The sequence below is a fragment of the Bombus impatiens genome, unplaced genomic scaffold (assembly GCF_000188095.3).
Source record: "Bombus impatiens unplaced genomic scaffold, BIMP_2.2 scf_0548, whole genome shotgun sequence".
Lineage (NCBI taxonomy): Eukaryota > Metazoa > Arthropoda > Insecta > Hymenoptera > Apidae > Bombus > Bombus impatiens.
Window position 1 is genome coordinate 211,652 of NT_176967.1, and position 10,676 is coordinate 222,327.

At 44.0% G+C, this 10,676-nt stretch overlaps 1 protein-coding gene across 1 annotated transcript in view; it reads left to right on the forward strand.

Moving 5' to 3' along the window:
• The first annotated feature begins 853 nt into the window (after window positions 1–853).
• LOC100742674 overlaps window positions 854–10,676 on the forward strand; it is a 167,652-nt gene continuing 157,829 nt past the window's right edge. Inside the window, exons 1-2 of the mRNA XM_033322033.1 lie at window positions 854–1,456; window positions 1,941–3,206. The gene's annotated coding sequence lies outside the window, so the exon portion shown is untranslated. The remainder of the gene's footprint in view (window positions 1,457–1,940; window positions 3,207–10,676) is intronic.

Genomic DNA, 10,676 nt, shown 5'->3' on the forward strand with positions numbered 1-10,676 from the left:
GCCGCGTGGCCACCGCCGGTCAAACTTGATTTTCGACTGTGTGGAATTTTCGGAGCAACGTGGACGGCGTTTCATCTCAGAATCGGTTTTACCCAGTGGTAGCTTTGATAGTTTGTTCGCTTTATTTTTGGGTTCGGTGGCGTGCAGTTTTTTTAGTGCTCACCGATGCAGCGGGATCAACGATACAGTCGCTGTTGACATTCGGGAATTGTTGACTTATCGGTTCTCGAGCGGTGATAGTTTAATTTCGTTAAAACGTCGCGCCTGTCGGTTGAGTTTTATTTTGTTTCGATGGTATCGATGCAGAGGGATGGAATTGTGACGTTTCATTAATTTAATTGAACGATGCCACGGCGCGATGTGTTGCGTGATGCCTTCACCCCGATCTCATTCGTCTTCCCTGACTATGGTCGAACAAAAATTTTCTTCCTTCTTTTCGTTCGTATTTGTTGGCTGAAAGAATCTTCTTTCCTATGGGCACGAGCTACGTTTATAAAATTGAAGACACGAACCACGATTTATGAAGAGCCACGGAAGAAAAATAATATCGAGAATTGTAGCTACTCTGCGATAAAACTCGCACATTTTCCTTGAGAATATGGTTTTCGAAATTCCAGCAAGAATTATTATCTTCTACTGTTGATCGTAACGCTGCGATATTTTATACATCCGTAGCTGGATTCTTTCTGTAGAATTCAACAATACGGTTTCAACAAAAACTACGAATATATCGTATCGTCCTATGGCACATCGAAGGCGGGGCCCTAAGGAAATCGGACCCTCGGTTGCTCCGCTCCTGTTTGTCGTCCCTCGATCACGATCCCGATCCACGCGGCAGTCTTACCGCGCCAGCGCGATCGAGAGGATCGATGTTGTACATCGCGCCTGCGTCTTGATTTTCGACAGATCGGCTCACCGACCAATTTCGTGAGATATCAGTGCAGTGAGATAAAATCAAGAGATCTTTTCCTCGATTGTGCGAGCGATATTCCTCTGAGAAAAATATATCTGTGAAAAGTCTGGAGATAATATGTGGTACGGTTTTCTTAGTGACATCGCGCAGGTGATTGTTCGTTGAAATAAAGTATTATTCCTTTCTCATCCATAATTGCGAGCATCGTTAATTTACCGACAGTTTTTTTCAGCCGCGTTATTCAAACTCTCTCGACCCGAGGCGTCTCCGGTTGTCGCGTTGCGTTCGCAGCTCCGTTTCGTCTTCCAGCTTGTTCTCTTTCATTCTTCGTTGAACAACTTCTCTTTCCGTGTTTCTGTTTTCTTTCCTGTGGAATACACGAGAGCATATATCAGTTACCGTGACGAGCCATGTTTTCCACAGTGGATTTCCACGACGTCGCTATGAGGTGAAATATGCGAGTTCGCTCCTCTAGTGTCGACAGTAGCAGACAATTATTTTAATGCCCTTAAGATCACACCCCGCTTACAAGATCTTTCTCAGGTAATTTCTTAAGAAGGGTATCCGACTCGTCTGTCGCTCCTTAAGCTTGTTTAATCTCTTCGTCGTCTTTTAACAGCGCCGCGACATAATCCAAAATTCATTGTCTCTCTCGAGTTTAACCTCGTCCATTTCACCGGGACCTTTCTATCGTAACGCTGTCAAAATTTATACTCCTCCAGTTTCCTTCTCCCTTTTTTCTTCTCTGTCGCTTATTACCATCAATTTTATTGCCTCTTGATACCTAACCGAGTTCTCCTTTTTTATCTGTCCATTGAGAGATAAAAAAAATGACCCTTGCTCGTTAGGTTATAATAAGTACATACTGTAGTTTGTAGCTTCGTATCGATAAATTATATCGTTCTTTACGATCCTCTTCCGGGCTGTAACTCGTCCATAACGAATTGCCCTCTTCTGTTTCTCAATGCGAACGCATCTCTTCGTCGAACGAGTTACGACAACCAACGATACCCGTCGATCTTCACAGGTTTGCTCGATAGACGGTGGAAGGGGCGCGAAAACCGGAAGCCTGGCACGCTCACCAAACCATGGTGATTAATGTTCGACGATCGTTTTACAGAAGGCGCGTCGTTCCGGCATAGCATCGAGCGATAGGCTGCGTGCACTGCTTCGTTCCCGCGGCTGATAACAGTGTTTGAACTGTCAGTCCGTCGCGTCGGACTGATAGTGAGTCCGGTTGCACAATTAGACGCCCGTGAAAAGTTCGACTCGGCGACGGTGTGATTAATCGTGTTGACTGACGTGTCCGACGAACAACACCGGAAAGAAAGAGTTACGAGACATTCCAACGATATTTCAGTGGTTACCGAAAAACCTGTGCTTTCGAGCGGATAAAAAGAAATGGTACCGACGATCGTTAAACATCATCTATACGCGGAGAGCGTCACGGGGACGTTAAATTGCACGATCGATGCGTCCGCTGGCAGAAGGAAAAGATTCTGGAAGACACGCCGATAAATAACACAGTGGCTGAAGTGTTCCACGAACGATGCTTGCGGTCTGCTGGTATCTCGGTTGAGACGCCGGCAGAAATAGAAGCCAGTGATTGATTGTGCGAGGCCCGTCACGAAAGGAATGTAATCAGCGCACGGTGAATCTCTATCCGGTTAAATCACAGTGTTTACTCGGGGTACGATCATACACGGACGCGCTCGAAACCTCGAGCCAATGTCCTATTCTGACTTGAAGTTACCTCCATGAAAAGTTGTACTTTGATGGAAAAGTAGTCTGGTGAGTCTCGCGAGTCTCAAATCGACGAAGCGTTAGTGCGACGCTTGTGATTCTTGCACTGTTCCCTTTCGAATCGAAACGTCTCTGTGCAAAAGTTTTCACCGAAGAAGACGCGAGGGTCTATCGGTTGAACGAGCAGGCGTGATATTTCTTCGTCTTCTTACTTTGGTGTTCTACGAGTTGTTTCCCTTGCCCGATAGTGCATCACGATATTCTCTCGTGACTATCACGCGTCGAGTCGCGTAGTACATACCTGTTGTCACAAATCAGCGGATGACTTGGCGGCGCTGGACTGATAGCGAGACCCATTCGGTGTGCAATCAGGAATCACCGATGGCGCAGGGCATCGAGTGGCTGACAACGTGCACCACCGGTTAATGCCGGCTACGACGAAATTACGCTCTGCTAGCGCAGCCAGAAATTGCCAGGATAACGTAGCCACAGTCGATTACCGGGAGTAGTCGGCAGGAGAGATCCGATCCCAGCGAATGCGTCACGCTAGGTATGTATGTACTGTACATTCTACATGCCTTTACACATGCTCGCATAATGCTCGTACTCGAAAGTAGATTCGCCACCCGCGATTTATGAGTCTCTTTAGAAATGTCGTAATTCGCAAATTTGAACACTTCGTTTTTGTTCGGAATTTTGAGTTACCGTCCGTTTATGGTACGGATAGGCCTACTCCTTTCTTTAGGAAATTCCGAATTACGTGTCCTCCACGAGCTGTAAACCTAATGACTCCGAGGTCAGATAAAAAAACCCCGGGAAAGGGCCAGCCGAAAGGGTACGATGGACAGATGAAACCCAACGGCTCGTAGGGAGAATCAGCAACGTAGGAGGACAGTTCATCAGACATCGTACTATGCGGGCGAAATACTTCACTCCCAACAAGATCTTACCACCGCTGTGTTCATAATATCACACTTTACTTTTATACAACAAATACAGTGCTAGAGATTACACTAACACTCGATCTATTAAACCTCCTCCACCCTGAGCGTTGATTCATTCGAGGTACGTGATATCGACCGATCGGTTTGACCTGATCGATTGCTCTATAGTCGAGAATTCGCAACAGTATTCTTTTTCTTAGCTCATCGATAAGTTTGTGACTGGTGTAGAACGACTGATGGAACTTTAACTAAAGTTGATACATATAAAATTGATTTTTAAATCTGAGGAAAGTAATGATAGTCGTTCATTAAGAACGAATGTTCGCCAGAAACGTTGCCTGAATATCCACAGTAAAGATCCGTGCGTTTGCTGAGTTAATCGTCAGCTGCCTGATATGATATTGCAATATATTAGTAGTAATCGACAGTGTCACAGTAATTAAAGATACAGGCAGCGCGGCATTGTAGTATGCACCGTTCTCGACAATTTCACGTCGTTCTACGGTATCATTCACAGAATCCTACGCAGAGAGAATCCCCTCTAGCTTGATACGAAGATCGAATGACGGGGCGAGCGTGGGTGTACTACGCTCGTACGATCGGCAGACGCGGAGCCGGTTAACGCGCAAAATGCGAACAAAGAAAGTTTCATGGGCGCGGTGATGACTTATCGCGGGTTCGTTTTCGGTTTTGTTTCGTTTCGATCGTTCGACCGTATAGTCACACGAATGCTATGTTACAACTTAACGATTTTACAAGCTGATAATCGCGTTGATAAATTCGTTTGCTCGTTATCCCACTTAATTACGGCTATAATGGATTTTGCGAAATGTTTACGTCCATGCGTTTCGTGTACACGGATCATCTCCGAAAATATGTATTTCTATATGGAAAAATAAGCCTGAAGTAATCTTATTCTATGTTTTCGATTTATTTTTCTCGATTGTATTATGATTACTGAAAACACCTTGTACGATACTTTACGATATTTTGTATTAATAAATCCGATAAATTTAGATAGTGCGGATTTGAAAGTTTCGTTCGGACGTTGGCGCATTTATTCGAGCATTGTTTTCAAGAGATAAATCGGGAACATTTTCGTATTGTGATAACCTCGTTCCCGGAATAAATTTTCGAATTACCAGCGTCATTAGGGATTCGGGAAAAATAACGATTGACGCGAAATTACTGGATGAACCGGAGCTCGTGCCACGAATAACGAACGGTCAAAGCACTACAGCGTGCGTGGCCGTACGATAAAGCTGGACGAACATTCACCACGGGCCGATTCATATTCCCCGCGATTATCAGTCTCCGAATGAGCCGAACAATGCGACGAGAATGGCCGCGCGCCGCTCGTTCGTGTTGGTTATCTTCGTGTGAATGCACTTGCAGCCCGGCACGGCGTCGCGTCGCTCGGTTTTGAAAAGAGAGAGCGCCGCCTCGTAACGAGTGTATCCGGTACAAAAGCGAGATCAAAGACGAGCAGCCGGCAGGCTGCTCCGTTCCGAGGAATCGAACGTCTGTGGGAGCGTTTTCGACGACGTCTATTGCCTCCAATATCGTGGAATCACGCCTTCGTTAACGTTGTAGCTGCACGAAATCCTACGAAAGCTCGTTGTACCTCGTTCCTTCCTTAATTTCGACGAAATTAAATTTTTTTTCCTTGGCCAGATGGCGGGAGCTTGCATGGTTACGACGTTGAATTCAATCAACGGAGTCCTATGGACGTGCCAATGAACTCTAATCGATTACAATGAGTTCTCTTTGCGAGACTGATAATTCTTTCGACCAATGGGAAATTCGTAATCTACTTTTCTCGCAAGGATCTGTATCACGTACAGTTGTGAAAATAGGGATTACACCCCGAGCGTGGAATGCCTTTGAATTCTGGCTTTAAACATCTGTCGTGGATCGAGGGTCATCATTTCGAACGTTGCGAAACATTTCTCACGAATAAAGCTGCCTCTTTTCTCATCCAATCGCGTCACAAAGCGGCAGAGGAGCTGGTCCAAATTTAGGGCAATAACGAAGGATATAAATAAGTCGCGTACAGCGAGGACCCTCGAAAGAAAAAACTCATTTCGCATCGCGGTGGTACGATATCTCGCACGAGTTGGCAACGCACATTGTCTTGTCAGAAATGGGCACGTGGTTTATTTGCAAAGAAAAACGACCCGCTTCTCTGTAAGGCCGGGAAAAAATAGAAGAAGAGGGGAAGAAGAGAGAGAAGACAGGAGTACGGCCCCTGGGGACCACATCTGCGGGCCACGAATCAGGCCCCACGTGGAGAGAATCTTTGCTCAAAGTAAAAAAAGTCGCAAAGGGTGCTTCTTATTACAGTTATCATTAAAGACTTTAAAATAAAAAAAGAGCTGACTTCCATCTCTAATATCGTTTATTAAAAACATATTTCCGTACTTTATGAACAATCTTAAAGATTTCATTAACCGTTCGAATATGGCTGCCGTCAGCGAGCAATATTAATATTTTATTCGAGCTTTAGATGCGCGGCGATCGCGTAGAATAAATTCTGTAGGAATTTGAAGGAAATTTAATACAAACTTTATAGAAAATTTAGAAAGTTTGTGGATCGCTTATCTTCGTGTATCGTACGGGTAACGATATTGTATTTACGTTTGTCATATTTTTACGTTTCGAGGGAACGATTTATGGAAACGTAACCGTACTTAAAGTTCTGAAAAAGCAAGCTGCAATTGGCAATAAATATTTACAAACGTTCAAGCCTTGGTTGATTTACAACACGAGGTACACGAGTCAGGCACGAAGAGTTAATCAGCGACCGTGAAGGATCCGCTACTTCCGAGGTTTGCAAGCCATTAACGATGAATAGGGAAAGGAAGACTTAATAGAGCGAGGTGGCCACGGACGGTGTGTCGCAAAATTCAATCGCGGGGGCGCTCTTTCAAAGGAGAATGGAATCTTTTTCTTAATTGCAGGAACCCGCGCGTTACACTGTAACCACGCGGCATATGATAAATAGCAAGCAACGATCAAAGGGAGCATCGCGATATGAACAGAAATAGCAATCGTTTCACGGGGCATTTCTATGCGTGGTTCGCTCGGTGCAGTTGCACAGGTCATACACCTCAAAGGCTAGCCTTGTCAGGGCCATGAATAGCCCATCGGCTTAGGAACATGGTAGAGGAGCAGGGTAGGAGCTCGTGAAAGGGTATCGAGTGTTTTCAGAAAGTTCTCTCGAGAACCACTGGGATACCATCGAGAAGAATAGGGACGAAAGGTTAGAAGCGATACATCTATTCCGATTTTTTCCGAGGAATCTGGGTGGCATCCTTAACTTGGAAACTCACTTTTCTAGATTTTCCAAGAAAATAGGGAGAGAACGGCTCTCCCTATTTTCTCTCCCATGTCTTTTGCTCACGTGTTTGTACTAACTTTGAAATTCAATTTTGTAAGGTCGTTTATTTAGGTCCTAGAATCGTTCACTTATATTCTGCATTTGTTTATTTACATTTCAAATTAAATTTCAAAAGATTTTACACCGTGCTCATAATATATTCATAAAAACTTTCTGAGGTAAGTGTTTGAATAATTTCATGAGCTGGCGCAGTTCTGTACTTCTGAATGTTCAGTATCTATATCCGCGAGGATCGAGTTCCCTATTAAAAATCCTAAAGATGTAATGAAACTTTTATAACGAGATGTATTAAAGAGGGAATATTGAAACGTTCGATGCTCATCTTCCATGGCTACGATTTTTAATATCCTCGAGGCGAGATTTTTTTGCCTCCCATTAATATCCATATCACGTACTTCGGTATAATGGTACCTCGGTTACATCGCCGGTCTTTGTGAAATGATTGATATTCCAAACGTGTCTTTCCCCGGCGTTCACAAATTCGGAACGAAAAATTTCAATTCCCGTGGCTCATAGAATTTTGTACCGATTCTGACAGAAAAGAGAATTCTCGCTAATATATTTTAATTATGCAGTGATAAAATATCTACCATTACGCGGATATAATCTTCTTCCATCATCATAGACTCTTGTGGCCGCTCGTGCTTTGATGCGAATCTACACGGTGTTTCATTAACAGATCCTTTCTGAATGAACGAACAACTAGGGTCACGTTTTGTTCGAAATTAGGTTATGCACTCTGTCTCCTCGGTCCTTTATTTCACACTTCATCGCCTTTTACTTTATGCTCCAATCGTGTGCATCTGTGACCTTATTCCTTTCTTATATATAAGATTATCTAAAATTAAAACCATTCGGGTAAATGCAATCTTCCGATAAGAAATTCTCACTTTATATTTCGATATGATCTTTTACACGTTGATTAAAATATTTTCTGCTCGAGTTGCAGCAGAATTGTAGTAACACCCTGTATGCAGAAATGCGTGTGTGATTAAGTGGCGCGGAGGAGTTGTATTATCTGACGTTACGTAGGTGAGCATCAATCTGTTAGAAAGATTAATGGTTTGACATTATCATGCAGATATGGTGAAGTCAATCTGCGGGTTTTTTGAGATGCACGAAGTCTTCATTTTCATTTGACGTGCCAAAACTTCGTTTATCATGTTCGACGAAATCTCGATACTCCGCGTGATGGTTTTCTCCTTTGCCTTTTCTTCGTTGTAATTTTATTAGAAAAAATCCTCTCAGAATGTCGTACCTATAGAAAGGGACAAGCTTTTCACATCGAAGTGGTAGTACGATTAAACGCTTTAACGCGTGAAAAACCGAACCTTTCATTCAGATATCAAATTCACGAGTGGGAGTGCGATGTCCGTACAACTGCGAGTTGTCTGTCATCACGTCACCGAATCAACGCAATTACGCAAAGCTTTCGTGACACGATCGAATTTGCACATAATGCGTTTTATACATTCAGGTCTCACAGTCGAGACAGTTCCTCGTTCAGAATCATTGGGGGAAACGATAGAGACGTAGAAACGTGAAAGAAAGAGAGAGCAACGTAGGGTGAAGCAGAAACGAGATTAAAGGTCTCGTCGCGCGATCAATTGACGGGTCAAAAAGGTTTAAGCATCGTGCACAAGCCACTCGAACGAGCTGGTTTAACGAGCCAAACTGACGCTTACGAGTGTTTTCGCGATTGATGCTTGCAACGATTATTAACCCATTAGAAAATCGGTGCCACGGTCGAGTTGCCCACGTTGCTCTTCACGCATTCCTGCCCCGTTCCATTCAGAAGGCACGCGAGTCTTTCGACGTTGTTGTCGATGAATCGAGCAGATACGTTGTTCTCTCGGAGATGTTCCGCTGCTATTGGCACTGCTCCAACAATGTCTGTTTAAAGGTCCGTGCAGCAGCATAAGTACAACGGTTAAAAAACGCTTCCTCGATAGATAGGGGTGTCTTTATTTACACCCCATGCAATCCGGGTGGTCCGGAAGCGAATAAATCGAGAAGCATTCCCGTGGTACAGTTGCCTTTTCTCTAAGTGAGACGTTTCTTTTCTTTTCTTTTTTACCCTGTCATTTATCATTATTTTTTACCATTTATTTCGATTACATCTCGGTTACTATTTGGCCATTTGGAATTCTCACAACTATCTTTGGCAAGCCAGCTTCGGTAACTTGCCATAATTACGATCCATCCTTAATTTCTCTCGGACTGATAAAAGAAAAGGCATAAACGGTGGCGTGTTGGTAAGCGTGCATGCAGCTACGCAAAGAAGTATCCCAAACCCACGCGGCCTCGATCGCGTAGGCTCGTTGCACGATGGTAACAAGTGTGCATCGCGTTATGCGAATTAACAACGAGTGCAAAGATCAGCTGTTAGCCGTGCAAAGAAAGTGTATCGTCCACGCGTATAATTAGTATTCGTTTACGCGCGATCGTTCCTCGCCGAGGCACATACGAGAGGAAACACAAGGCGTCGACTCGTGTGTGGTCCCCCTGAATCGTGCGCGCTACTCGATTCATCGACTTCGAGTCTCGTCGATTGGATACGAACGAGTACGGCACGAGACAGTGGAAATGCTCGTGTGTGGTATTTCGACGTTCACAAACATCGGATGTTAATTAGGATATTTTTCTTTTCTTTTTTACGATCCCAACCAGGAGAGTACACATGTCAGAATCCATTGGAGCGTCAGTTTTTAAACTTCGAAATTGTCTAGTTTGATTTGACGTTCTCGATTGGTATGAAATTCATGCAAATGTATGCCAAGGAAAGTTGCTGTAACCAGAAATCCTCGAGTTTTTTTTAGAGGCGGCAGCTTTTTCTTTCGATACTAACCAGTCATGGCCAACGATCCGAGAATCGTGTTAAATCCCAGCTAACTCTTTGATTCTGGCAGACATCAATCGAGATCCGGTCCGTTTCAGTCTGCTAAATTTCAATTGCGACGCAAATTACACCGATCCGGTGGACCGAATTGAACAAGTCATATGTCATCCACTTGTGGCGGTTTCTTCTCGTTTCTCTTTTTCATCCAACTAATTATATTTTTAACTTCCCAGATCCTTCTTCGTTACGTTACGTATTCTCAATGTGAATTAATATTCGCTGGAAAAGCGTGTACCGTTTTCGGTTAAGCTACTTCAATTAACAAAACGGAAATATGTCTGAAAAATGAAAATATCATCTTGTGATAATCATAGCACCTTGATGCATCTCGTTACGCGCTTCACACTTAGGATCACCGGATCGCAGCGCAACGCGCTTGGAATATTTAATTCCGTTCGTCATAGCATTAGAGCGTCGCGAATCGAATCTTTGCCGATTTCTCACCCGTACCGCCGTATTTCATATAATTTACCGGAGACACGCTAGTTTAGTTGGTGTATTCGATTACGAGCTCGCAATCCCTGTGCTCTGGACGAAAGAGAAAAAATTCGTTAATAACGAATACCAATGGCGAACTATCACAGAATTGAAACAGGCGAGTACTGGGTATGGATGGTCGCGGTTATTAGCCGCGTAACGCGATCGCAGTAACGGTTTCAGAGGTAGATTTAAGATCCGGGTCAGTGCATCTGAAAAATAGATTTTTGCGGTATCGTTCCGTGTTTCAGCGACGACGATGGAACGCCGCCATTCAGAGTGCCGCGTTCCAGCCGCCGC